Genomic DNA, 27226 nt, shown 5'->3' with positions numbered 1-27226 from the left:
AATATTCACTTTCCTTACTACGGCTGCTAACGACTTATTGCCTACCTCTTTCTGAATGTTACTTGTATCCCAAGTTGATCCACGTTCTTTTATATTTCAATGCCATTAAAGACTTAATGATAAATCTGACATGGGCGTATAAATATTTGATGTTTGAAAGATCTGCTACTTACCTTTGCCAAAAGCGATAAACGTGGGGTTGTATCACACTACTTATGAAACACAATATATGCCATACCATTGGAACTTTGTATCGACTGTGGTTATTACTTGATTTGAATATTCCATGTCGTGTTAAGATAACATACTCATCTCTACAGCAAGTTTGTCGACTATTTAGGTTTTAGTTGTATTTTTTTGTTACAGTTAGTTGGCTAGTTTTAGGTAAAAATGGTTTCTTGTGTTATTGTGATGACCTGAATAACATTTTGGAATGACTGTATCGTCCCAACCATCAAGGGTTGTACTATCATTTCATTATCCTGTTTTAGTTCCTGTGTACTTGGTCTACCAGTCAGAGTTAAGGAAGCCATAAACATTTTGTCACATTGTGAAGTTCTGGACAATACTGCTCTCGTTAAGTAATGAGAATCCCCTTGGTATAAAGTATTTCATATTCAGTAGTAACTTGGTATAAAGCATGTCGTGTTCAGTAGTAACTTGGTATAAAGCATGTCGTGTTTAGTAGTAATTTGGTATAAAGCATGTCGAGTTCAGTAATAACTTGATATAAAGCATACCGTCTTCAGTAATAACTTGATATAAAGCATACCGTCTTCAGAAGTAACTTGATATAAAGCATACCGTCTTCAGTAATAACTTGATATAAAGCATGTCGTGTTCAGAAGTAAATAAGTATAAAGCATGTCGTCTTCAGAAGTAAATAAGTATAAAGCATGTCGTGTTCAGTAATAACTTGATATAAAGCATGTCGTGTTCAGAAGTAAATAAGTATAAAGCATGTCGTCTTCAGTAGTAACTTGGTATAAAGCATGTCGTGTTCAGTAGTAACTTGGTATAAAGCATGTTGTGTTCAGTAGTAACTTGGTATAAAGCATGTCGTGTTCAGTAGTAACTTGGTATAAAGCATGTCGTGTTCAGTAGTAACTTGGTATAAAGCATGTTGTGTTCAGTAGTAACTTGGTATAAAGCATGTTGTGTTCAGTAGTAACTTGGTATAAAGTACGCCATTTTCGGTAGTAACTTAAGGGTTTGCTTCTGTCAATTGTGAGCTGTAGGAATTTTTGACACAATAAAAGAAACGTCACTGTAAACTGTGTACTTTCTTGTGAAAGAAGCAACAGTGTTTCCCACGAGATGTGTACCAAAGTTTAGACAGCGTCAGATTTTTAGTATCAGAGTCCAGGCTGTAATTAACTGAGCGGTGGTATTAGGAAACGACACCCTTTCTTAAAGTAACTTTTACAAACTTCTATTGGTGCAGTGTTTAATAACTGAAAAATATGGATCTTGAAGCAAGACTTATAAAATAGAAGGAAAAGAAGAAAATCTTAACAGATTGAACTTAAGACATATAATATATACCACTTGGTTGACCTCAAACCCACAGTTGTGTAATATATATATACACAAAGATAATGGTAGTTAATCTTACGAGGCTATTATTAAAAGAGAAGTACAAATACATTTTCGCCACTATTACGTTTAGAATTATACATGCTCAATGAGCTTTAAGAGTTAGATGACCAATATTAACTGGTGTAAATAATTAATTAAACATTAGGATGAATTAACTGTTTAATTAGAGATATACAGGAAACAACTGCAGTAATTTGCGGTACTTTTGTTTATATTGTGTTTGTATCTCGTAACCATCAATAACGTTAAGGAATATGAATAAATATTTTATTACAAATGTGTACAACAGCTGTAGGATTTCTACGAGCACGTTTAGTATTTTATCGCAACATTCTGAAAAATATAGATATAAAATATCATACAGTTCATCCAATTGGTCCTTACACAAAGTTCCCCAACTTTTATAGAATATTGCGAAATTTCAACCAATCAAGAGAAGCCATCAGTACCTACATCTCCAATAGTATAAATAAACGTTTTGAATGTTTTCGAGGACCTCGATGAAGCTCATCCATCAAAACCTCTATAAAGTAAAGCGAACTTTGACGTGAATGAAGAAAAAGACGATTTAACTAAAATCCACCCTTCAGAAAAAATAAAAAATCCGTCATCAGACAGCATAAATGAAGTTCAATAACCAAAAGACAGTATAAAAGAAAGCAATCACGAGCTATCGTTAAACCTTTCAAAGAGAATAAATATACTAGTAGCAGGAGAGCAAATTTATATATATATATATATGTATATATGAAAATCGATAAATAAATTACTTTGACAGAGTGTATTTGTAGCAAACGAAAATTTATTAGCTTTGTGAACACAGGAATGCATACACAACATAGCCAATACAGGATACTAAAGTACAAATACCGAATACACTAATTCTGTTGTATCGCAAGTGATTGTTTTTTTTTTAATGTGGGGATACTTGTGTCTCCAATTTGGACATCTTTTAATGATAGTTGAATTTAGTTGTTTTTTTTCGACACAACTCCACGCATGTGCACGAAAGTGTGTACATCATTTGTCAATAGACGTCACATGTGGGTTGACACTAAATATTTTACAATTATAGACGGGTTCAGTGAGTATGAAAATACACCGTTATCATTGTGATTTCGTATTTTTTCTTGGGTAGTTCGCTGTTATCCACTGTGTTCCCTAAGTTGCTAGTTTTCAGCGTATATGTTACCATAGAAGGAAATGTATACACAACTAACCAGAAAAACGTTTCTATGAAATACCAGTGTAATGATTTTTTTTTTATTTCGTGGAAAGCTATGCGAGGGCTATCTGCGCTAGCCGTCCCTAATTTAGAATTGTAAGACTAGAGGGAAGAAAGCTAGTCATCACCATCCACAGCCAACTCTTAGGCTACTCTTTTACCAACGAATAACGCGATTGACCGTCACATTATAACACCCCCACGGCTGAAAGTGCGAGCATGTTTCGTGCGACGGGGATTCGAACCCGCGACCCTCAGGTTACGATTCAAAAACCCTAACTCACCTGGCCATGCCGGACCACCAGTGTAATGATGGATGCATAGTATACATTTTAAAGGTGTTTTTATGCGCATATATGTATGTACCTAAAAGACCAGAATTTGATATTGGATGTTATGCAATAAGTTCTCGTGACGAAAAAGGAAAAATTAGTTTCTGAGAAGTCCTTTGTTTTGTCTCGACACACGTAGGCTTTTTCTTCACTCTAAAGCTTTTATTCTGCACGAAAGGCATCAGTTTAGTTTACAGATTATACAAAATAAACATTGAACTAAACAAAGAAAATAGAAAGAATTGCGTAATACGTTTTGTCTCATAATCGGGAAAACGAAACGTGTCACTTTTTTTTTACTAGAAACTCAGCTCCTATCAAACACAGTAGACTTTATTACAAGTTCATCACATTAAAATCAAATCAATCATTTATCGTGGGCATCCAAGATTAATTGAGACATGTAAAGTTTTTCTTTACAAAAACATTATAAGTTGGAGGATAATATCACTTAGCAAGAAGCTTTCATAAGAGAAATAACGATTACTTGGTGATTCAGAAGCTAGTTTGAACTCAAAGCATAAATCACAGAGCAATCTGAAATGTCACAATTATGAATTTGTTTAAAATGTACTTTTTATCGTTCAACGTGAGACAGAGAAGAAGATGTTGATAAACATGAATTAATGTTGATTTTATTCTCATGATGAATATCCAATCCTGAGAATAAACCGTATTACATATAATATGATGTTTAGGGACAAGAAGGAACTTATTGGTCTGTCGGCTGTCCTATCCTCTAAACCAAACTAAAGCTATTAAAAAAATAATTTAAAGTCAGCTGTTATCATTTAGATATCTTTCAGGCTTTCTTTCTAACTCACTCAAATTTACTGCATCCACAACATCCAAAGGCAACTCATTCCATACACCAAACGCCCTATTTGAAAAATAAAATTGTATTAGCTGAAGAGGTCGGACATGGCCAGATAGTTAAGTTACTCGACTCGTAATCCGAGGGTCGCGGGTTCGTATCCCCGTCACACCAAATATGCTCGCCCTCTCAGCGTGGGTGCTTTATAATGTGACGGTCAATCACACTATTCGTTTGTAAAAGAGTAGCTCAACAGTTGGCGGTGGGTGGTGATTACTAGTTCTCTCTCTCTCTAGCCTTACACTGTTAAATTAGGGACGGCTAGCACAGATAACCCTCGTGTAGCTTTGCGCGAAATTCAAAAACAAACCAACTTAGCTGAAGACGGCTTATACTTTGCCTAAGTCTACATTTGTGTTCTCGCTGTTAAGTATGAAAAACGTTGACGCATCAACATTATCAATTCGTTTTATAATCTTAACAGTTTAATCATATCCTCTCTAACTCTACTTCAGTCCTCCATTACATCCAAAGTGATTAACATCCAAGAATGACAGAAACATTTGGTTTGTTAGACAGAGGTTCTTAGAATACTGGGTAAAGCAAATACACATTTTCAAAGGTATTGCTTCTCGAACGATATATTTTGTTATCCTGCGAAGATTTTTTATAGTTCTTTAAAGACTTTAAGAGTTTAACAGTCAGATGACGAAATAGAATAAAACGCTTCATGGCTTGGTTTTCTAATAAAGTGACTACATAGAAAAATAAAATCAAAATTATAATAATCTCTAAAAATCTATAGACTGTTTTATTTTATTTTTCAAGAGCTTTTATTAGATGAATTATCTATCATCACCATGTGTTGTCTTTTGTTTTTTTACGTTGCCATGGTTACTCCCATCCAGTTACCATGATCTAATTATTTGTTTCAAAACAACGACAGCTAGTTCGTTTTATCAGAAAATATATCGAAGCTTTTACTGTTGTCAATCTATGATCATGATACAGTTTACAGTTATGCACTATTGTATTTGAAATATTTACCAATGTATTTTTAAAGACGTAGGTTTAACATTTTTTTTGTAATTAGCTCGATCTAAGACTATTTTTTTTAGTTTACTGGAAAAAATTAAGCTATGAGTAAGTTTAAATAACTTCAGTCATCACTATAAGAATGAGTCTCTACATATTACTACATATCTGACTTCCTCTTTAAATTCCATAGATGAGTTTTGCGCCTATTTGAAAGTTTTGCACACTGACAAGGGGTATCTAAGCTTACCAATACGCAAAGCATTCGATAAATATTGTTCAAAATAGCCCGGTATGGCCAGTTGGGTTAAAGCGTTCGACTCGTAACTTGAAGGTCGCGGGTTCGAATCTCCGTCACACCAAACATGCTCACCCTTTTAGCCATGTGGTTGTTATAATGTTACGATCAATTCTACTATTCTTTAAAAGAGTAGCTCAAGAGTTGGCGGTGGGTGGTGATAACTAGCTGCCTTCCCTCTAGTCTAACATTGCTAAATTAGGGTTGGCCAGCGCAGATAGCCCTCGTGTAGCTTTGCGCGAAATTCAAAAACAAACAACTGTTCAAAGTATAATATTATACTTTATTATCATCTGACTGGGTACTTTAAATTAGCGGGTGATACGAAGTTGAACTAATGAGACTTCGCTAGATACAGATTCTCTTGATAAAAGCAACTTGAAGAAAAGTTTTTCAGAAACATAAACCGATTATGGAACGTTAATCATGCGTTACTTAAACCTCTAATTACTGAGGTATTTTTTTATAATATCCTAAATATAATAAATAAAACTATAGTTACAGTAATGGTAACTATAGTTATGCACTATTGCATTTTCGTTGGAAATACAGACTTTGTTTGTTTGTTTGTTTCGCACAAAGCTACTCGAGGGCTATCTGTGCTAGCCGTCCCTAATTTAGCAGTGTAAGACTAGAGGGAAGGCAGCTAGTCGTCACCACCCACCGCCAACTCTTGGGCTACTCTTTTAACAACGAATAGTGGGATTGACCGTCACATTATACACCCCCACGGCTGGGAGGGCGAGCATGTTTAGCGCAACGCGGGCGCGAACCCGCGACCCTCGGATTACGAGTCGCACGCCTTACGCGCTTGGCCATGCCAGGCCAGGAAATATAGACATCCAAAATATTAATATTTCACTTCTCAGTTAAAGGGTTCTTGGTTTTGAATTTCGCGCAAAGTTACACGAAGTCTGCTTGTTCTAGCCGTCCCTAATTTAGCAGTAAAAGACTAGAAGGAAGGTACCCCACCATCTACAGCCATCTCTTGAGCTACACTTTTACAAGTGAACAGTGGAATCGACCGTCATATTATAACGTCCTCACAGTTGAAAGAGCGAGCATGCTTAGTGGGACGAAGGTTCGAACGAGGGTCCTTCACATTGCGAGTCCAGCGCCCTAATCACTTGACCACAACGTTACATTAAAAGTGTGTTGAACATATTCTATGTAGATAAAGTGCTAAATCTTGACTTGGCTCGGCATGGCCAAGCACGTTAAGGCGTGCGACTCGTAATCCTAGGGTCGCGGGTTCGCATCCCCGTCGCGCCAAACATGATCGCCCTTTCAGCCGTGGGGGCGTTATAATGTGACGGTCAATCCCACTATTCGTTGGTAAAAGAGTAGCCCAAGAGTTGGCGATGAATGGTGATGACTAGCTGCCTTCCCTCTAGTCTTACACTGCAAAATTAGGGACGGCTAGCACAGATAGCCCTTGAGTAGCTTTGTGCGATATTCAAAAACAAACAAACAAACAATCTTGACTTATCACAATCAAGGTTAGAGGAACTTTCTTATTTTGTTATGATAGAACGTTTCGTTGATTATGTACTTTTCGATTCGTTTTTTTTTTTATTTACGGACATATTAAATTGTGTTCATAAATATAATATGTGGTGATTGATAAAAATTCCTTGACTTATGAATGGGCACAGAAATACATCGTTGAGTTGGCATAACTTGCGACAATCCCGCAACTCATGACTGGGTTTGAAGAGACACTGTTAGACTTATACAGTTTTATCATATATAAAAATATCATATTTCGTCATATGAATAAATTCTGGAACTTTTCAAACTAAGAAAATATTCAAACAAAATAAAATCATTCGTTTCTCCAATTATTTCGTTCATACTTTTGCCTAAGCCTCTTTCAAGGAATGTCAAGTGCGAGAGAAAAACTTTACCAAACAATGAGCACAAAACGTATATGTTTCATGCACTAGCTATAATCCGTACATGTATTATAACGCAGAAAAACCGGATCAACATATATAATGGGGTCTATAAAAGAGCCGTAAGTTTTGACAGACACATAAACGTATATATGCTTGAATAATACTGCGTGATAACTACTGTACAGTTTCGACGGAAGCAAACATTAAGCCTACTTAGCCAAACAGGTTTCACAGGACTTTTTAATAATATTTAAGTACACAACTACTATGTTTTCTGAGATATTCGTAACATAATAGAATAGAAAAAAGGAAAAATAACTTACTTCTACCAAATTAACCTTGACTTATTAATTTCAACCTTCGAGATACATATAAGCACGTGCGCTAGGATAAAAACAAACATATAGTTACATATTATACTAGTTTCAGGAATGCACGGAACTGTTTGGTATAAGGCCCTGTTAAATTTTGAATATGTGCCGGGATTCTTCACAATAGATGTCTGTGACTTGCTGGCGATAAATCCAGTTATTTTAAAATAAAAGGCATGCACCAACATTTTTTACACTGTAGGATATCACAGATGTATCTAAAACTCTAAACAATTGTTTCTTTTTTTCTTTTATCACAACAGAATCAGTGATAAATTCGTTTATGGATTACTACTGTCGTATCGAGAGCTTTAAGTAATTCTATTTTACGTTTGAAGTTCTCATGAGCTGGTTCAGGTACTTCAGAATCTAGGTGACAAGATGATAAATTCACTTACGTTACCTTGTCGGCTATTACAGTTTTATTCAACATTTTAAATGTTTGTCTCTTTTTTCGTCAAAGTCCATAAAGACAAGTTTAATTACTTTATAACATCATTCGGCAGGACAAATTATTCTCATTATCTGTATTAAACTGTGAAACTCACTTTAAAATATCACCCGTTACGACTAAACTAACAATCACAAAATCTAACTTAACCGTTTTTAGAATTGGTTCCACCTGACCTCACTTGCGTTTTCTTGTATGTGTGTATATATATATACATATATGCACACACACACACATTGTCTAGCTGAGGCCTAGAACATTCTACAAAATACAAAACACTATGATGTAGCAATACTCACTTCAGGTAACGACAAAAGTGCAGATGGTTCAAGTAACGTGACGTTAAATTACAACCGAACCACACACTCACAACGTAGTACTTTTATTGATTTATGTAACGGAATTTATCATAACTATCGCCTTTAAAATAATTATTTAGAATACTTTTGTTTCGAAAATTAAATAATTATTAAGTATTAAACCACTAAATGAGCTAAATAATAATTCTTACACTAAACAGCCTTATATATTGAACAGGCTCAAACTGATTTGTTGTTACATACTGTAACTTTCAAAATACATTTGAATATTTCGTATCATATAAACTATCCAATTTATTTCGACCTTGGTATCGCTACGACTTACTCTCAAGTAAAACACACAAATAATATGTCAAGTATTTCAAATGTTAACTCCGTTCATATAGAAGTGGTAACAACGACAGAAGCTAATAACCAGAACATCTTTTTACAAAACAAACAATATTACGGCCGAAAGAAAGTGTAAAAATCAGATCTTCTAATGCGAAACAAGTTTCAGCTGTTGGCTCATGGTGGTATATCACATGGTTTCTGTTTCACAGCTTATGTAAACTAAATTTTGGTTAATGGCCTAAGTTAGTGAATCATATGGTTTCTATTTTACAGCTTATGTGAATTACACCTTAATGGCTGGTCTAAGTTAGTGAATCATGTGGTTTCTATTTTAAAGCTTATGTAAATTACACCTTAATGGCTGATCTAAGTTAATGAATCATGTGGTTTCTATTTTACAGCTTATGTGAATTACACCTTAATGACTGGTCTAAGTTAGTGAATCACACGGTTTCTCTTTCACAGTTTATGTGAACTAAACTTTTATCGCTGAGTTAAGATAAAAAATCACGCAGTTTGTTTCACAACTCATGTAAATTAAGCTTTAGTCATTGGCCTAAGTTGGGCGATCACGTAATTCAAACCGACCTGAAGAAGAAATGCGGAAGAATTTCGAAACAATTTCTACAATTGTGTCACCACAACAGGCAGTTGCAGTTCATTCAACAAAGTTTCATCATGTAATTTCTTTTCCACAGCTTACGTAAATTAATGTTCAGTGACTTACCTAAGTTGGTGAATCATGTAGCTTATACAAACTTAGCTTCTTGAATGGCCTAAAGTGATGAATCACATGGTTTATATTTCACAAATTATGTAGCCTGAATGTGCGGTTGGCATGTGTAAGCGGGAAAGTGCTTTTTTTGGCATTGTCATGGAGATTATAAATTAAATTTTGCTTTATCTTCAACATGACATTTTACAACTTCTATGACATTTAATTATCTTCTGGTAAAACTTTGATTTTCGTGGAATAATATGCATACATTTGTGTTTGGTTTAGGTTAAAAGAAGTGTAAGTCTAAGAGCGTCTATTCAAAGGAATCTCATCCAAAGTAGAGATAAGCTATAAATATACATTTATATTTCTTTTACGTGATTAACACAAAGTTTCGAGCTATCTCTTTCACGTAATACTGCTACACAAACTATGTTCTTAGACTAGAAAGAAACATATACAGGTTGCTTAGATTACGTTTTTTGTTTGTTTTTGAATTTTTCTCAAAGCTACTCAAGGGCTATCTCCGCTGGCCGTTCCTAATTTAGCAGTGTAAGACTGGAGGGAAGGCAGCTGGTCATCACCACCCACTGCCAACTCTTGGACTACTTTTTACCAATTAATAGTGGGATTGACCGTACATTATAACGCCCCCACGGCTGAAAGGGCGAGCATGTTTGGTACAACGGAGATTTGAACCCGTGACCCTCAGGTCGAACGCCTTAACCCACCTGGCCAAGCCGGGCCCATATTTTGTTTTGAACATAAAAAGTAAGGTTAAAAGTTTGATTAACACTGGACTAGAGTTTACTTTTTGGTATTACATACATCATCGTTTATTAATAGGTCAGAAATGTGTCTTTTTCCTATCTAAAGTCACTGATTATTCTTGTGGTAGTGCATGTATTTTCTCAATAAAATATTAACGTGTTTACAAGTTTCTTATCCTTTCAGCTCTATTCCTATCAAGATTACCACATCAGCATACTTGTTTCGCTGTGTATTTTTCTGTACATTAGAGAAGAGAGTGTTGAAACTTAAATCAAATATACATGTGCCACAAGAGATGCAGGAAGAGAGTGTTGAAACATGTGCCACAAGAGATGCAGGTAGCTGTAATTTTATCTTGGAAGTTTGCGCCAGTTAGACGTCACAAAAACAGTTTCATATGCGAGATGACGAAGTCTCAGTTGTACATCAAGTTAAAAAACAAACAAACTGTACTCTTTGTGTTAATGTAGACAGAATGTACTGAATCTTAAAAATATCTAAAAAATAACAAAATTCAGTTGAACGAGAGAATTACGTAGGAATTTTTATTTAACTTTGCATAGAACTCTAAGCATTTTACATACAGCGTAAATTTTTCTTGGAAAGCCCTATTTCTAAGGTCTAATACAAAAACAAACTTAAATAATATTTTAAAATTACTTCTATTCTAACAATACTTGTGTTACTAGTACAGTTATTCATATAAAATATCCTCATTAAATTCAAGAAAGTTAAACTTTGGTTACGTACTGAATATATACAAATTTCTAATGTGCACAGAAATCTGTAACCTCGAGATATGGGCCGAGCAGAACTTTACAGTTAGCGTGCCCGAACTGTAAATCTGAAATGTCATTGTACGCATGCAGTTGGGTGTGTTATGTAGGAAAATAAAGATCAAATCCTACTGTTCGGTCAGAGAAGAGTAACCCAAGTGTTAGAGGCTGGTGAAGTTGAATAACTGTCTTATTTCCAGTTAGGCCCGGCATGACTAGGTGAGTTAAGGCGTGCGACTCGTAATCTGAGGGTCGCGGGTTCGCATCCGCGTCGCGCCAAACATGCTCGCACTTTCAGCCGTGGGGGCGTTATAATGTGACGGTCAATCCCACTATTCGTTGGTAACAAAGTAGCTTAAGAGTTGGAGGTGAGTGGTGATGACTAGCTGCCTTCCCTCTAGTTTTACACTGCAAAATTAGGGACGGCTAGCGCAGCTGGCCCTCGAATAGCTTTGCGCAAAATTCAAAACAAACAAACTTACAATTCTTCCAGTTCTAGTTTTAAAATTCAAAATTAGTGACGCTTATACGCAGATAGCCTTGAAGTAGATTTACGAGAGAGTCTTTAACAAAAAAAAAAACACACCCAAAAACTCGAGATCTAAAAACACACGTGATCTTAGAAGAAATGTTATAAAATCTCTATATGTATATGTAAAAAGGTTTTATATACAACGCCTGCCACTGATACAGTTTTAAGTTCAAGATGTAGAGAAAAACGTTTCAAAATAGGAAGTAAATGTTAGGATGGCTGATATAAGTCATTCAAAAAATAAACAATGCAAATAAGATATTAGGGATGGCATTTGCATTGTCTCTCCATAATACCACAGGCACATAGTGCAGTAAAGTGTTAACGGACAAATATATAACATATTAAACTAAACTGTGACTGAATAGTTATATATATTGTTTTAAGTTAATTCTTACATGTGACATTATGTAGGAATGATGCAAACGTCGTCTCTACTATCTTGTTTGCATTGTTTATTTTTTAAAGATTGAAATTAGCCATTCGTATACTCAGTTTCATTAAAAAAATTTTTCTCTCCTTGGTTTTCTTAATGCAGTGTTTCAATAGACATAGAAAGGTTGTACTCATAACCATGTTCTAAATAAAATGTGGTTTCAACCATATTATTTATTGTTTGTCTATTATTGGCTGGTGCTGTCTATAGAGGAACACCAAATATCTGTAAGAAAACTAACTTCAAGAGGTAATGTTAACATCGTTTACACTAAAATTATTATTATTTTTAAAATTCCTACTGGTTATTAATAATACTTATAAACCGAATGTTCCGTTTGAAACTACGTCACCTCATTGAAATAGTTTGACGCAATTGTTTTAATTATTGAGTTATCATGTAATAAAAAAGAAACAGAAGAACAAGAAACTCAAACTTTTTACTATGATATTTACAGAACACGTGACTCAGTCACTGCGTACACATTGTTATAAAAGGAAACACGGTTCAGTATTGTAAAGTTCAGAAGGCTTACTGAAAATATATTCAAAGTACCACTTCGATGAACAATCCGAACCGTCGCTGCATAGGAAGTTCTACCGCTTGCGTGGTCAGCTCTGTAAGCTTGAATCAGGTGATTTAGTTGCGTCACTTAGCGCGTTCTTCCTACAAATATGTCAATCCGGAAAATGTTTGTTTAGGTGATATATATTAATAATAATAATCAGTAATATTTATTATGCTTTTGGATTTATTTTTGTAAAATCGTTAGCTTTTGACCAGACATTTAGGTTTTGAAAATATTTACATTATTATAAGTATTCCAGAAGTAAACAGTTTTCTAGTATAGCTAAAGGTAATTGTTGTTTTTATTATCAAATTTTTCATGTGTTACATCAAAAACGTGGATTAAAACTGAATGAACTTGGTTGGGTTCAGTAAGCGAGAATTTTATATAGTTTATCCAAAACACGTTTTAAACTGTATAACGCTGGAAACATTTAACGTGTTATTCTTGATTTAGAAGTTTCAGAGTAGTAAGCTTGTTAAAGAAGCGATTCATTATTATGTTAAGCATAGCTTAAGCTAAGTAGCCTGATAAAATAACTTATTCTTATGTTGAGTGTAGAAGTAATAGACCAAACAACTTTATATTACGATTGGTGTCTATATTGAATGTGGAAGTAATAAACCAAATAATCTAAAGTGACGTTTTGTGCTTATGTTGTGTGAAGTGACAAATTGACAAACGTGTTAATGTTTCATGTTTATCTCGAGTGTAGATGTAACAAACTAAATAACTCGTTTACACAATGCTTGTTGTTTATGTTGAGTCTAGAAGTAACAAACCAAACAAACTTATGTGACGTTTCGTGCTTATGTTGAGTATAAAAGTGAAAAATTATGCTGTTGTGCAAAATTTTGAGTGTTTTATGAATATCACTGTTTACAGTGAGAGTGGCGCAGGAAACCATGATTATATTGCTGTTTCAGTACAGAAGGAAATAGTTGAAAGCTGCTCGTGTCCTGCAGTTTGTAAGCGCACACCGACACACGTCACTAACCTAAAGGAAGAACACAATGATCCATGAGTCCTTCTTCTTTGACATGTTTATCACGTACATTTTCTAGATATTTCTTTTAGTGTTTCATGTTGAAAAAAACAAACACAACTTGATGGAATGACGAACTCTTTCAGCTGAGGTATAACAAGAAAAGCCATAAAGAAAACATTCTACACCACAAGGACAGAAAACCTTTGTATAGCGACATCTTGTCCACTTCACAATACCCTAATCACAGCTCAAGCAAAGTACAAGCAGTAAGGCATTTTAAAGTGGAATTCGATAGAATAATGTAACATGACATATGCATCATAAATCAGGGATCCTACGGAAAAAAATTCAATATTAAATTTCATTCCTGAAACAGGGCGACTTGGTCGATCTATGGTACTATAAAAGTCGCATAGAACAGAACATCAAAAAAGTGTTTTGTGCATTGGTACAGATATATAAGATTTATATATAGTACGTCTAAAATCTACATATTATCTTTATTAAGAATGGAGATCAAAGTTTCGCTTAAAGTTCAACATTTTTTATTTATGGAAGACCTAACATCAGAAGATAAAGTGGACCATCAGCTATCACACTCATTCTGAAATATATTGGAAATTTTGGTTTGTTGGAATTCAGTACACATTCTTAGCGCAAGTTTATCGCAAAGATAGGAGATCAGTAGAAACATAATTTGTAAATTTGTTTCTCAGTGTGTAAACAACGGCTGGATAACCAAAATAAATCATGAACATTTTTTGTTTTGTAAGGCGTTCAATTATATATACACGATGTTTTAGTAAAAAACAAAATAAAATAAAGAGTTAAAGAAATTATTCATTTATCTATGCAAACAAATGACGTAATATACACTATGAATTATAATTTAGTTGGAGAGAAAATGTTTTTAAACAGGTGATACACAGCTGTACAATTACATAATACTAAAACACAATGTAGTATGTTGGTGGTATTTCTGATATAGAGGAAATATAGAATATACATCAGTGGACAAGACATGTGACAAAGGTAAACTAAATTCTTATTATTTTTTGCTGATCGTTTATTTTTCGTGCTTTCTTTTCTTATTATTTGTTGTTACAATTTTGGGTTCGACATGGCCAGGTGATTAGGGCGCTCGACTCGTAATCTAGAGGTCGCCGGTTCGAATCCCCGTCCCAAATAACATGTTTGCCCTTTCAGCCCCGGGGTGGAAATGATATTGTTAAGATTAATCCCACTATTCGTTGGTAAAGGAGTAGCCAAACAGTTGGCGGTGGATGATGATGACTTGTCGCATTCCCTCTAGTCTGACACTGGCAAATTATGGAAGGATAATGTAGATAGCGCTCGTGTAGCTTTGCGCGAAATTTAAAGGAAAAAAAAAGTCAAAAGATTTACAAAAACATATTGTTTTAAACATTATTTGATTGAAAAAAATACTCTTTGTTAAAATTAACAGCTTATCAGCTCACAAATGCGAAGACGAAAGAGATGTGTTGATAAGACGAACATATAACGATTGGTTAATAAGATATTCTTTAACGTAGGCAGCATAAACTTTGACGATAAAGGGAGGCCCGGCATGGCCTAGCGCGTAAGGCGTGCGACTCGTAATCCGAGGGTCGCGGGTTTGCGCCCGCGTCGCGCTGAACATGCTCGCCCTCCCAGCCGTGGGGGTGTATAATGTGACGGTCAATCCCACTATTCGTTGGTAAAGAGTAGCCCAAGAGTTGGCGGTGGGTGGTGATGACTAGCTGCCTTCCCTCTAGTCTTACACTGCTAAATTAGGGACGGCTAGCACAGATAGCCCTCGAGTAGCTTTGTGCGAAATTCCCAAACAAACAAACAAACAAACGATAAAGGGAAGAGAGTAAAAAATTGAGACAAAATTTGTTTTAAACTGAAATTTTGTACACATTTTGTGTAAACATGGTTTGACTTCGATTTAATGTATCTTGTCGTGGTAACTAATAAATAGTTATTGTCTATTAATTACATAGTAAGGTTTAAACGCCCAATCGTGCAGGCGATCTTGAACCTCAGTGATATAACATGTTCTGTCGCTTCTATATCTTTACGGTATTACTTTGGTTGATTTGTATACGTTTTACTCTGCACTGTTCCGTTATTTTACTATTACAACACATGTGCAGTGACGTGGCATGGCCAGGTAGTTAAGACGTTCGATTCGTAATCTGATGGTAGCAGGTTCGAATCCCTGTCACACCAAACATGCTCGCCCTTTCGGCCGTGAGGACATTATAATGTTTCGATCAGTCCTACTATTTGTTAGTAAAAGAGTAGACCAAGAGTTGGCGAGGGGTGGTTGCGTTCCCTGTAGTCTTACACTGCTATATAAGGGACGGCTAACGCAGATAACCCTCGTGTAGCTTTGCGCGAAATTCCAAAACAAACAGACAACACATCTACGTAAATATTGAGTTTAGATTGCTTGCTCACTTGTTGTTCTGAATAACAAACAGGTTAATTCAAGCAAATAATAACGAAAAGTATATAGTGTTAAAATCAATAATACAATTTCAGCAATTCTTACACAAGTAAAACTGATGGCCAATTATACTTCACCAGCTTAATTCAGTTCACACAACAGTAGTTGTAATATGTTAATATAAAAAGCTTTTCAACTGTTGGTATGTATTTTGCCGGAATGTGGAGCCGTGGCAATACGCGAAAGGCCTCGTCGGTACTGTGTATATAAAATATAATGTTGCTGACTATTAGAATACACGCTTCTTTGCTTTTACTCAGAAAATCCTATCAATAGTTATTTTGTTACGTGTTTTTAATTGGCATCACTCTTTGCGTCTTTAAAATGCTGGAAGCCATTTGTATTTGTGGTCAAGGTGATAAAGAACACACAGTCGGAGTAAAAAAAATATTGTTCAAAGAAGTCACTCAAATTGTTCGAAATGATTATAAGAAGGTAAATACTCATAATGGTTCAATCCTCATCTTAGAGTGTTTAGTAGAACATTAATTAGTGTACATTTTAGTCATGTATGTTATTCACTAGTTATTCATGTATAATGTGCGTCACTGCAGGTAAAAGAACTCTCACAATCATACCAGCAGTCCTTAGCTGGTGTTGTCCGTGGATTATCTGAACAGAGGGCTGATGTTTTGCTATTTATAAACAGTTATAGGAGGGAGTTCAACCCCTTCGTGCCTTCCTCTATCACTGTGTGAAGTTGGTACCGGTTGGTCAAGAAATGTGGAAACATGCAAGGAACAGATAGACACACTAACACATAATGACATTTATTTATATGGATTAGATGGGAGTCCAACTTCCTCGTGACCTTTCTCATAAAGTGGTTGGAACCTCTCCCTATCTAATTAGTAGATAATATTAATAAAATACTTATTTCCGAACACCTTGTTGTACCAAGCGACAGATGGCAGCATGTACTTTTTAAATTTTATGGCTCATGAACTACAGGGCAAAAATAGGCCAAATTATCTTTGAGATAAAAAATAATATACAGGTGCACGCCCTCAGAGCCCCTTTAGTATAAGTGTACAAAGTTTCAGGTCATGGGATTTTCTCTTGGAGCTATGGTACTGACAGACTGACGCACACACAGACCATTATTTTATTATAGACTAGCTAGAGTACCCGTCCCCCGGACATAAGTTATGTACATTCATGATTAATAAAAGATTATCTTAAAACATGAATTGTTTTTTTTCCATTATTTGTAATTGTAAGGACCCCAAACCTATACATATCGCAAAACATAGAACGGTGAAGTCGCAAGTTTGCACATATCTCCGCATTGTTCCAACAAACCTTAATGCCACTTTTGGTGAAGATTCATCAAGAGGGGGTAAAAATCGCAAAACGCAAAATGAAAAAGCAAAACTGAAATTTTTTATGTATCTCCCTATGACCCTATTATTTCTTCATAACAAATTTGGTGAAGTTTTATCAACAGGGGGAGAAGTAGTGGTAGAAAACGACTGTAAAAACCGCAAAACGCAAAATGTAAAACTGAAAATGTGTACAAACCACCACATAAACCTAATAAACTAACTATACTGATTGATAAGTTGATTTTTAGTTTCATTTTCATCGGAAGTGAATATAATTAAACAAACATTATTATTTTTGTTAAAAAAAGGATAAATAACTTGATTATTTTCGAATGGCGGTCTATTCTTCATCACGATACAGCAGGAATTGCATTTTCAAATAAACACTTGAGGCTCCTTGAATGTTATATAAATCATAGTTTAATATATGTACAGTTTTTGGTTTATATAGTTTTCCTTACGTATTGCTTAACAAACTCTTTCTCTTAACAAATGTTAAACCGTTTACGTGATTAGCAGACGGTCCCTGGATAATAAGTTGAAAGTGTCTTGTCACTATAAAACAGGATTTTTAGGAAGTTATATATCATTGAATTCATATTTTAACTTACGAGCTTATTCTAGTTAATTTTCGAAAGCTTAAAGTCAAACATAGTCCATCTAATCCTTTGGATCACCCAGGAAATGTTGTCACACCATCCAACGAGGACTGGGTGACAACAGACGATTACGAGAAATCACAAGAACATAAGCCGTACAAAGAATTCATGGTTATAATTTCCAAATATTTTATTCTCAGACTCGACATTACACATAGACATACCATACGGTCAGGTAACCTGGAATAATTTTGTTAATTTTCTCCATTATTAAGTCCTAATTAAATATTGTACTTACAAAATTAGGACAAGTGTATGTATGACATATATCATGCTATGTCTTTTCTTTGTTTCATTCTATGTTTTCTTTTGAATTTGTCCAGTAAATGTTTTGTAAGGCCTTTTAAAAGTTTTATAAGATAAATGTAAAATAGGGAGAGATAAATTTCACGAGCTGTAATAAATAGTTTAAATAATAAGTACATATTTATTATAGACAAGAACTAAGATATCTAAAGAACAAAGTTGATATATAAAAAATCAAGAAAAAACTACCAAGCTTTAACAATAGCAAAAACTTGATCCAGGGAGGTTATGTTCTTTTTACGATCGACATTACAGGTCCTTCGTTAGCCAAACATGAATACACTAATGATTATTGAACCTTAACATAATATGTGAACTTACGTATCGATAGAGTTTGAAACAATATATCGAAATATCTTTAATAGCATTCCATCAAATAAAGTCAGATTTATTAGACTTAATATGGTTCAGTTCTCACCACCGCATTGATCTACCAGCAGATAACATCTGTTTATATGTTTTTGAATTTCGCACCAACCTACTCGAAGGCTATCTGCGCTAGCCCTCCCTAATTTAGCAGTGTAAGACTAGAGGGACGACAGCTAGTCATCACCACCAGCTCTTGGGCTACTCTTTTACCAACAAATAGTGGGATTGACCATCACATTATAATGAAGGACCCACGGCTGGGAGGGCGAGCATGTTTGGTACGACCGGAATTCGAACCCGCGACCCTCGGATAGCCTCTGAGCAAATAACATTGCCTGTAATTTCAAAGTATTTTTCTTTGAGCTATGAGTCTTAGTATAGGTGAAGGTTCTGTTTTATATTATTTATTTATATTTGTGCGCTATATAAACAAAGTAAGAACAAAAGAATGAACGCAAATGATGTACTTTCTATGAAGATTACGTATAATAAAGTTTGTTTCATTGCAGTTCAAGCGTAAGATCAGGCTGATTTTAGGAAAACTTAAATATCTTGTACCTTTTTTCTATAAAGCACCAAATATAGGAAATAATAAACTGAAGATTATTTGTAGGTGTTTAGAGGAATCGAAAAAAATGTGTTTGTCAATTCTAAAAGTTGCTAAATTCATTGAACTTATTTAAGACAAGAAAAATCTGGTTGTCGAAGAATTCGTTTCTGTATTCATGTTCTTTACTTAAAATGTATTCAATAAACTTTATTATCCAGGAACTCAGTTCTAGGAAATAATACTTGTTTTAAAGATATATATATATTAATGATTGGAGAAACTTAATTATCAAGAAAGTCAGTTCTATAACCCACTAAACTATCCAAAAAAAAAAAAAAGGTTTATCACGAGGCTTGTTTGTCTCACAGTTTACATGCAAAACTACACTAGGGCTTTTGTACATAGCCGTTGTATCTAAGTTTAAAATGAAAGACTTGTAGAAGGCTAAATCATCAGCTCCTTCCGTCAATTCTTTGAAAACTCTTGTCTCATTGCATATCCACGACCCCAAATTGCGGAGTGTGTTTTTGCGGCGAAACAAAACCATGAATATCTAGATCCACAGCGAAAGCTGACAAATTCTTAGGTCACGCTCGACCATTCGTAACATGAGAAACCTGGCCGTCAAGACAAAGAATTTATATTTTTACTCATTCCATAAAACATATTCGCAGATAAAGACCCCTTATTTGAGAAGAAATTGGATATACTTCTTCCATCCAATATTTAAAGACAAATTTGCCCATTTCATATGTTTTAAGCTGTTGCTATTCTTCTCTGGAACTGGAATTTCATTTTCAACGGTCTGTTAAACAGATTCCTTTCATTTCATATTTTAAGCTGTTTCTATTCTTATAGGAAATAGGAACACATTTTCTACAATTTTGAAACAAAATATTTCCTGCTCATATTTTAAATTCTCTCTCTATATATATGTATATATATCCTCTCAGGAACAAGGATTCTCTCTACTTTCATCTCTTAACATCATATCTTCCATTTTAACTTTCAAGATAAGCTGCTTTTGGTTTTCTTCGACAAACCAGGATCGTCTATATTTCAACCTTTTTAAAATGGTTGATTTTACCTTCAATAGAATATCACTTTCAGTTTTTATTAGCTATTTTAACCAGAGTTTCCTATTATACATACCCTAAAAATGGTTCATTTTCATCTCATATTTCATAGTTGAACCTTTTCCCAAACTTTCTGGTCAGTTCAAGAACTATTATACTATAGCACATAGATAAGACTTCTTGTAATTTCAACCTTTCTTACAGACTCTCTTTCATTTATTCCCCATGAAATCAAGGTTAATTTATCACATATATTAGTCTATTTTTATAGTTACATTTTTTCCTTGAAAATACAATTTCTTCAGTTTTCCTCTTAAAACAAGTTATCTACTCTTACCCTATCAAGACAGAGATTTTCGTTGTCTTCTACCCCTTACCCCTATCCTCACGGAAAGCTTACATTTTACTCCAAGTAAGCAATAACTCATTTGTTGAGCTGTTTGAACTCCAACTTCCTGATTTAAATTTCTTAAGTGTTTGTACAACTCGATTTATTAATCATAAAATCAATCATTTATGTTCGTTGCTTTAACTCATTAAAATGACATTTATGTTTTATTTATTGATATAACTACAGTAAAATCACGTTTGAAGCTTTCACATTTCTTACAAAAATTAATTAAGACATATTTTGATATTTACGAAATCGCATTTTCTTTATTTGTTATGAACTACTACGCAGATGCGATTTCGTAAATATCAAAATATGTCTTAATTTGTATTTTGTATTATTTGGAAAACAACAAAAAATTCACTCAGAGAAGCAACTGTCATTCTAAAGTCATATTTGTGGGAACTGAGAACTTTTATGCTACATTCCGATCAGTAGTCAAAATCACGTGCATTTATCTAGTTTACTTCCTGGCCACGTGGTAGATGCATTGTTCTAACAACGGTTAACCCTACCCTTAAAGTTTCCCTGGGCTGTTTTAATAACAGCTATAAAGGCTTTGAAAGCACTAATTCCAAAAGTTATATGTAAGAAAACGTAAGAGAAGTAATGACGCACTTATTCGTCTCATATATGTTCCTTTTTAGACATTTCGCTGTGAGATGTAACCTTTGATGTGTTTACTTTCAGATCAACATTATTGGTATATATTTCATATTTCAGTGTTATTGCTTCCGCTACGTGTTCACATCTCTTTACACATAAATATTTGAAGAACTTGAGTTGTGACTGGTTGGGCACTGTCCAACTCACAAGCGAAGTAGTTATTTTTCAAACTGTATGCCTGTATTTGAAGAGTTCCATTGCACTAAAGAAAACAATATTTATAAAGACAATGTGTAGTTAAGTGAAATGCATACTTATGTATATATCTGAATGAAGTAAAATATATTTAGCTTTTCTATTTATATTTTTTATTCACATTTGAATCAACACAAATATTGTATTTAACCAACATACTTGCACGAGCACTATATGAGTTCTGGAACAGCATTCTTGAATACCAACGTGTTCAAAGGGAAGGCACAATAATGAGAGCATTACCAGAGTCAATCTAATTATTATTTGTACAAGCTTGAACTGCAATAGTAAAACAGAATCAAATTCACGAGGAGTCACAAAAGGAAGTTTAGAGTCACTTCGACCTATAGGATCTGTAAAGTTATACGTGAAGGAACAAGCCCAGGTTATCTGGTTCTTTCAAAAAGCTGTTTAACAGCTTTCTCTTGTATGGTGTTGGACAACTTAGATACTTGCGTAAGTCATGTACATAGAACATTTCCTGGGTCAGTTGTTTAGACTGAACAGAAGCAAGATTACCGAGTCAAGAAGTCAACCTCTGTTGCATCGTTGAGCTTTAACAACGTTTCCACGCATCACTACAGTTTCATGATGCATGTAACAGTGCTAGTGAGACAAGAGACTTTTTTTACGTTCTCTCTACTCTTCTTAAACAAACGTAGCCAATTCATTTTTTAATATCTTTATTCTTATATCTCGGCAGAGAAACATACTGTTTTCATGCTGTTTCTTATTCCAAACATTTTAAAATTAAAAGTAATTTCTTTTTTTCAATTGACTTGAAACCTGGCAGATTTATAACTTTGTCAAATACGCCCAGAACCCTTCCTCTCTTTTTAATTTAGACCTTTTAAAGGATTTTAGAGAGTGAAATAGCAAACAACTAAAACATGTATATTTGAAGCTCCTGTTTTGTCATATTCACAACAATCTAGATAGAAGTTTGCGAAAATATTAATTTTCATGCATCCAACAATTTGACATATAAAAATATCGAAGTTTGAGTTTCTAGGGGACCATAGCTCACAAAAAGAGCAGAATTTTTTTTGGGGGGTAGTCAGTTACTAGGTCATACTTTGACTAATCTACATGGGATTTAGTTCAGAGATACTTTTCTACGGATCTCATGGATATACATTCAAAAGTGTAAGATATGTCAATTTTTATTCATTTCAGGGTTAAAATGTCATAAAAACATAATTTTAGGAATTTTGGTCCATTTCGCTGCAATATTACGACCAATTCACGTGCAGATCCCAAATAGAGATACAGTCTATTTTGGAATTTTTGTCTTTTCCTCAGTTGTTCAGTGAGGAAAGCTTAATTTGGCGTTTTTATTTACTATTCTAGTGTTTGTCAACCAACTTATATGGGATTTGGTACTAATATACCTTCTTGCAGATGCATAGCAATAACATAGACAATTTTCGATTTTTATGGTGCCCAAAATTGACCTTGTGAGATTTATGTAGAGGAGCCCTGTTGCATTCGCTTGGGAATGGTGGCCTCTTTGATTTTTAATCAGGCCTGGCATGGCCAAGCGCGTAAGGCGTGCGACTCGTAATCCGAGGGTCGCGGGTTCGCGCTCGCGTCGCGCTAAACATGCTCGCCCTCCCAGCCGTGGGGGCGTATAATGTGACAGTCAATCCCACTATTCGTTGGTAAAAGAGTAGCCCAAGAGTTGACGGTGGGTGGTGATGACTAGCGGCCTTCCCTCTAGTCTTACACTGCTAAATTAGGGACGGCTAGCATAGATAGCCCTCGAGTAGCTTTGTGCGAAATTCCAAAACAAACAATTTTTAATTAATCTACAGGTATATTATTACAGAGTACGTGAAAATTAACTGGCTTTGATAACGTTTTTCTCAAAGAAGTGCAAACTGATATCAGGAGAAAGTGGAATCTGTTTACTTTCAATATTTACTTCTTCAGAAATATTTTAAAATTAGCAAAAAAATGTGGCGGTTTTAAAATTTCTTTAGTAAGTAACAGTTTCAACATAGCTTAGCAACAGTTTCAATCTAGTCTGACAACGTATTTCAATCTAATCTAACAGCGGTTTAAATCTGGCCTAACAGCTTGTTTTAATATGACTTAACGAGTTGTTTATGTCGTGGATAATTATTTTTCAGACAAATCTTATTACTGCTTAATAACGAAAACGCGTTTTTAGTTTTGAAACTGAAATCGACATGAATCTAATGCCAAGTAGATGCTGACATGTTATAATAATTAATAATATTCAATACTAAAAAGACAAAAACTTAAATTATAAAGATACAAATATGTTTTCACAAAGTCGCAAGTATCAAAGAAGTTAAGCTCGTTGCCAGAATCTTTAATAATTAAAGTATAAAATGTCTTATCTCATTGTAAAATAGCCAGAAATATCTTCTGTTACATTAGGTTTGTTAATACACTAAAATGTTCAAGACCTTTTATTGTCCCAGGGCCATTTAACAAGAACACCTTTAAAGTGCTAAAGGAAACAAAGATTAAAAACTGTTTAAAACCTATGAATACAGACATTTTATTCTTTGGTTTTCGTCAATTTTTATATGTGGTAACCAGCTAATAATTCTTTTGTGAACTCTTTACCTAACATTTTCACTCATACACAAAATTCAGATCATTAAGTGATTAACAATAGATATATTTTCTGTAAATAAAGTATTTCATTTATTGGTTAATTCGCATTTACTGAAACTTAACAGAGAAACCGTAGATAAACATCACTTTACCGTAAAATGATAAGCATTGAGTTTTGCACGTAGTGTTACACAACTGTCACAATATTTTCTCAGATTAAGCCGGATCAGTTTGAGTTGTGAGTTCTCTAACGTTTCCTGTTATCAGTCGGTACACTGACAGAACTAAAAAGTTACGAAGAGATATTAACAGACGTAAATCTATGCTGTTTTGTGTAATTCTAGAAATTTTAGTTTAAGAATTAGGTCTTGATGGAGGTTAAAGCAGTTCAACCTTAGCACCGTAGCAACTTTAAGTTTATCATACAGCCCTGTTAAGACGAGTTAATCCGGTTCTGCAGTAGATAAAGCCAAAATCGTGAACCCTGTAACATTACGAAGTACATATAAACCTTTCCTAATCTTTGCGATTTTGATATCACGAAATCACAAAAACCTTTCTCTACACGTAAAATATTAGAAGACATGAACAACAATACACCTATACGCGAGTACACGTTATCCAATCGTAGATGTATTAAGCACTCTTTAAAACACTTCCATATTCATGGATCGAGTCAAGTTTTTATATCCAGAAGTAATTTACACCATTTTTTAAAAATATTATAAAGAGAAATTCACTCCAGAAGCATGTCATACCAATACCTCTAAATAGTTAGTTCAAAATTAAGAACCAGTGAAGTACATTCAGATCATAATATTTATAATCTGTAACAAAAATTCTGAAGTATTCGATCGTGACCGAATCTTATGTTATAATAACACTTTTTACTAAGATATTATGTGAATCAAAGGTAATTTTGATATCCTTAAATCTAACAAGAAAATAGAAAGAAAAACTACTAATATTCTTATTATGTTACTTTAATACAATATTTTAACACTGGTTTTCTAATACTGCACTCACTTTATACACAGAATATATTTTTAGAAAAATGAAAGTTACCAGACGTATTTTTAGTAAAGAAGGAAACTGTTCGTAATCAAGACTAGTCAACTGTTATTTTCAAACCTGAATTTAAAGTATTTTACTATAAAAAATGCGTGTACATTTTTACTTAGGGATCTCACCTTTCGTGATCCCCGAATGAGGGAAGTCGAACAATTGGAAACAATACTCATTAACAGAGATCTGGCTATAATGTGAAAGTCACAGAAAATTTATGACACGGAAAAGCAACTTTTTTTGTTGTTTACAACAGACAACATGAAGACGAGATATACAAAAATTTGTAATCATTTACTACTAATGTATAAAAAACAGAAAATTACAAACAAAGTTACATCCACTCACCAGCGGTAGAGAGAAACATCAGTAGAAACACTGATTCAAGTGTAGAGTATTCATAGCGTCTACCAGATTTTCTTAATGATTTCTGATTCGTCATCTCGTTGTGAAGGAAACACGTGAAATTCTGACTGGAAAATAAGCCTTTGGGTTTGAAAAGATCAAAACGGTTTTTAATTAAACTTGGCCTTCAAGTCAAATATTATTATTTGGGAAAAGAATCACTTATACCAAACGAAGATCATAAAACAGATGAAAAAAAAAGAATTTTATATCGTTTTATTTCTTTTCTTGCCTATTCTTTGGTACTAGTTTTAGAATTATCAGAGAGTAAATTTTTACAGTCAGGTTAGTTTAGAGTTTATACGAACGAGCACTTATATACATTCACGCTCACATGAGTCTTGAAAATACCTCAGTGAACCAACTGCGTACATTTGCTCTGTACGTGAATCAGTAGCTACATCACCAACACTCTTTTTGTTAACACAGGGCGCCATCTAGTGAAACAACAAGATAGAAAGAAGGTGAGAAGTGATACTGACTCAAGGTCAGTAAAGCGCCATCCAAAGACAATCTTTTAAATTAATATTTAGTCGAATTATTAATTTTTAAATTAATACTTATTAAGGATATTATTCACACTATTTTAAGTCATAAAAATACATAAAATAACAACAGCTTTTGTTATTTTTAAAGGCTATATTATAAAAGGAATCCTTCAAATATGAATAGAAAAACTTGTTTGAGAGTCAGAAAAGTAAACCCATAATTCAAATAAGAAACACAGAAAACTTTTAAATGAGTCGATGAGTCGGAACAGCCAAAACTTTTTCTGCTGAAAGACAGCACCTACTCCAAGATATTCACGGTTTTTATGTTTCTACTTATTGCGTTTGTGTTTTTTTTTTATCTGACAATCTGACCTGTACAGATGAGAATTAGTATAGATAATTGGCTCTAACTTTGATATTAAACGCGAATTCGATCACTGACCACAACTTTATTTTCAACATTAACTTGTAAGTAGTTTTAGCAATACCCAAAACAATATTGTAATACTAACTTGTGAATGATTTTAACGTTATCGTATAATTAAGTTTAACTTTAACTTATGGATGCCTTTACGAATACTTTGTGAAAAATTTTAACCTTAACATTAATTTGGAAATAGAATTAACATTAATTTGTGAAAAGTTTTAATATTACCTTGTAAATGATTGTAAAATCGACTTAAGAATGGTTTTCACTTTAACTTGTGAAAAAATTCTTAACTTCAACTTTATTACGAACTTGTGAATGAAATTTACTGTTAATTTTTGAATAGTTTTAACATGAACTTGCGAATATTTTTATTATTACCTTGTGAATGGTGTTTGACACAAATGGTTTTATCATCAACTTGTGAATAATTTTAATATTAATTTGCGAAAAATTTTATGACCCTGAGAATTGCTTAGACATTATGTTGTCAATAATTTTAACATCAACTGGTGACAACATAAAAACAGTAATTAGAAGTAGTTATCTAACATTAAGGTAAGAAATGTTATGAGTAACAAGACCTTTCAATGATTCTGCGCGTTTTTTTCTACTTTATATTGTTTTTTTTAATTTCACGCAAAGCTATACAAGGTCTATCTGCGCTAGCCGTCCCTAATTTAGCAGTGTAAGACTAGAGGGTAGGTAGCTAGTCATCACCACCCACCGCCA

General features: G+C 34.0%; 1 pseudogene across 1 annotated transcript in view; it reads right to left on the bottom strand.

The window, feature by feature from the left end:
- The window catches only part of LOC143249618 (tyrosine-protein phosphatase 69D-like), a 309369-nt pseudogene extending 283351 nt beyond the window's left edge, over positions 1–26018 (bottom strand). The window contains exon 1 of the transcript XR_013027869.1: positions 25520–26018. The product of XR_013027869.1 is annotated as a tyrosine-protein phosphatase 69D-like (transcript). The remainder of the gene's footprint in view (positions 1–25519) is intronic.
- Positions 26019–27226: the final 1208 nt, after the last annotated feature.

Source organism: Tachypleus tridentatus, chromosome 4 (genome assembly GCF_004210375.1).
Source record: "Tachypleus tridentatus isolate NWPU-2018 chromosome 4, ASM421037v1, whole genome shotgun sequence".
NCBI lineage: Eukaryota > Metazoa > Arthropoda > Merostomata > Xiphosura > Limulidae > Tachypleus > Tachypleus tridentatus.
Note: the sequence above shows the minus strand (reverse complement) of the source record. Positions and strands in the feature narration are given on the sequence as shown.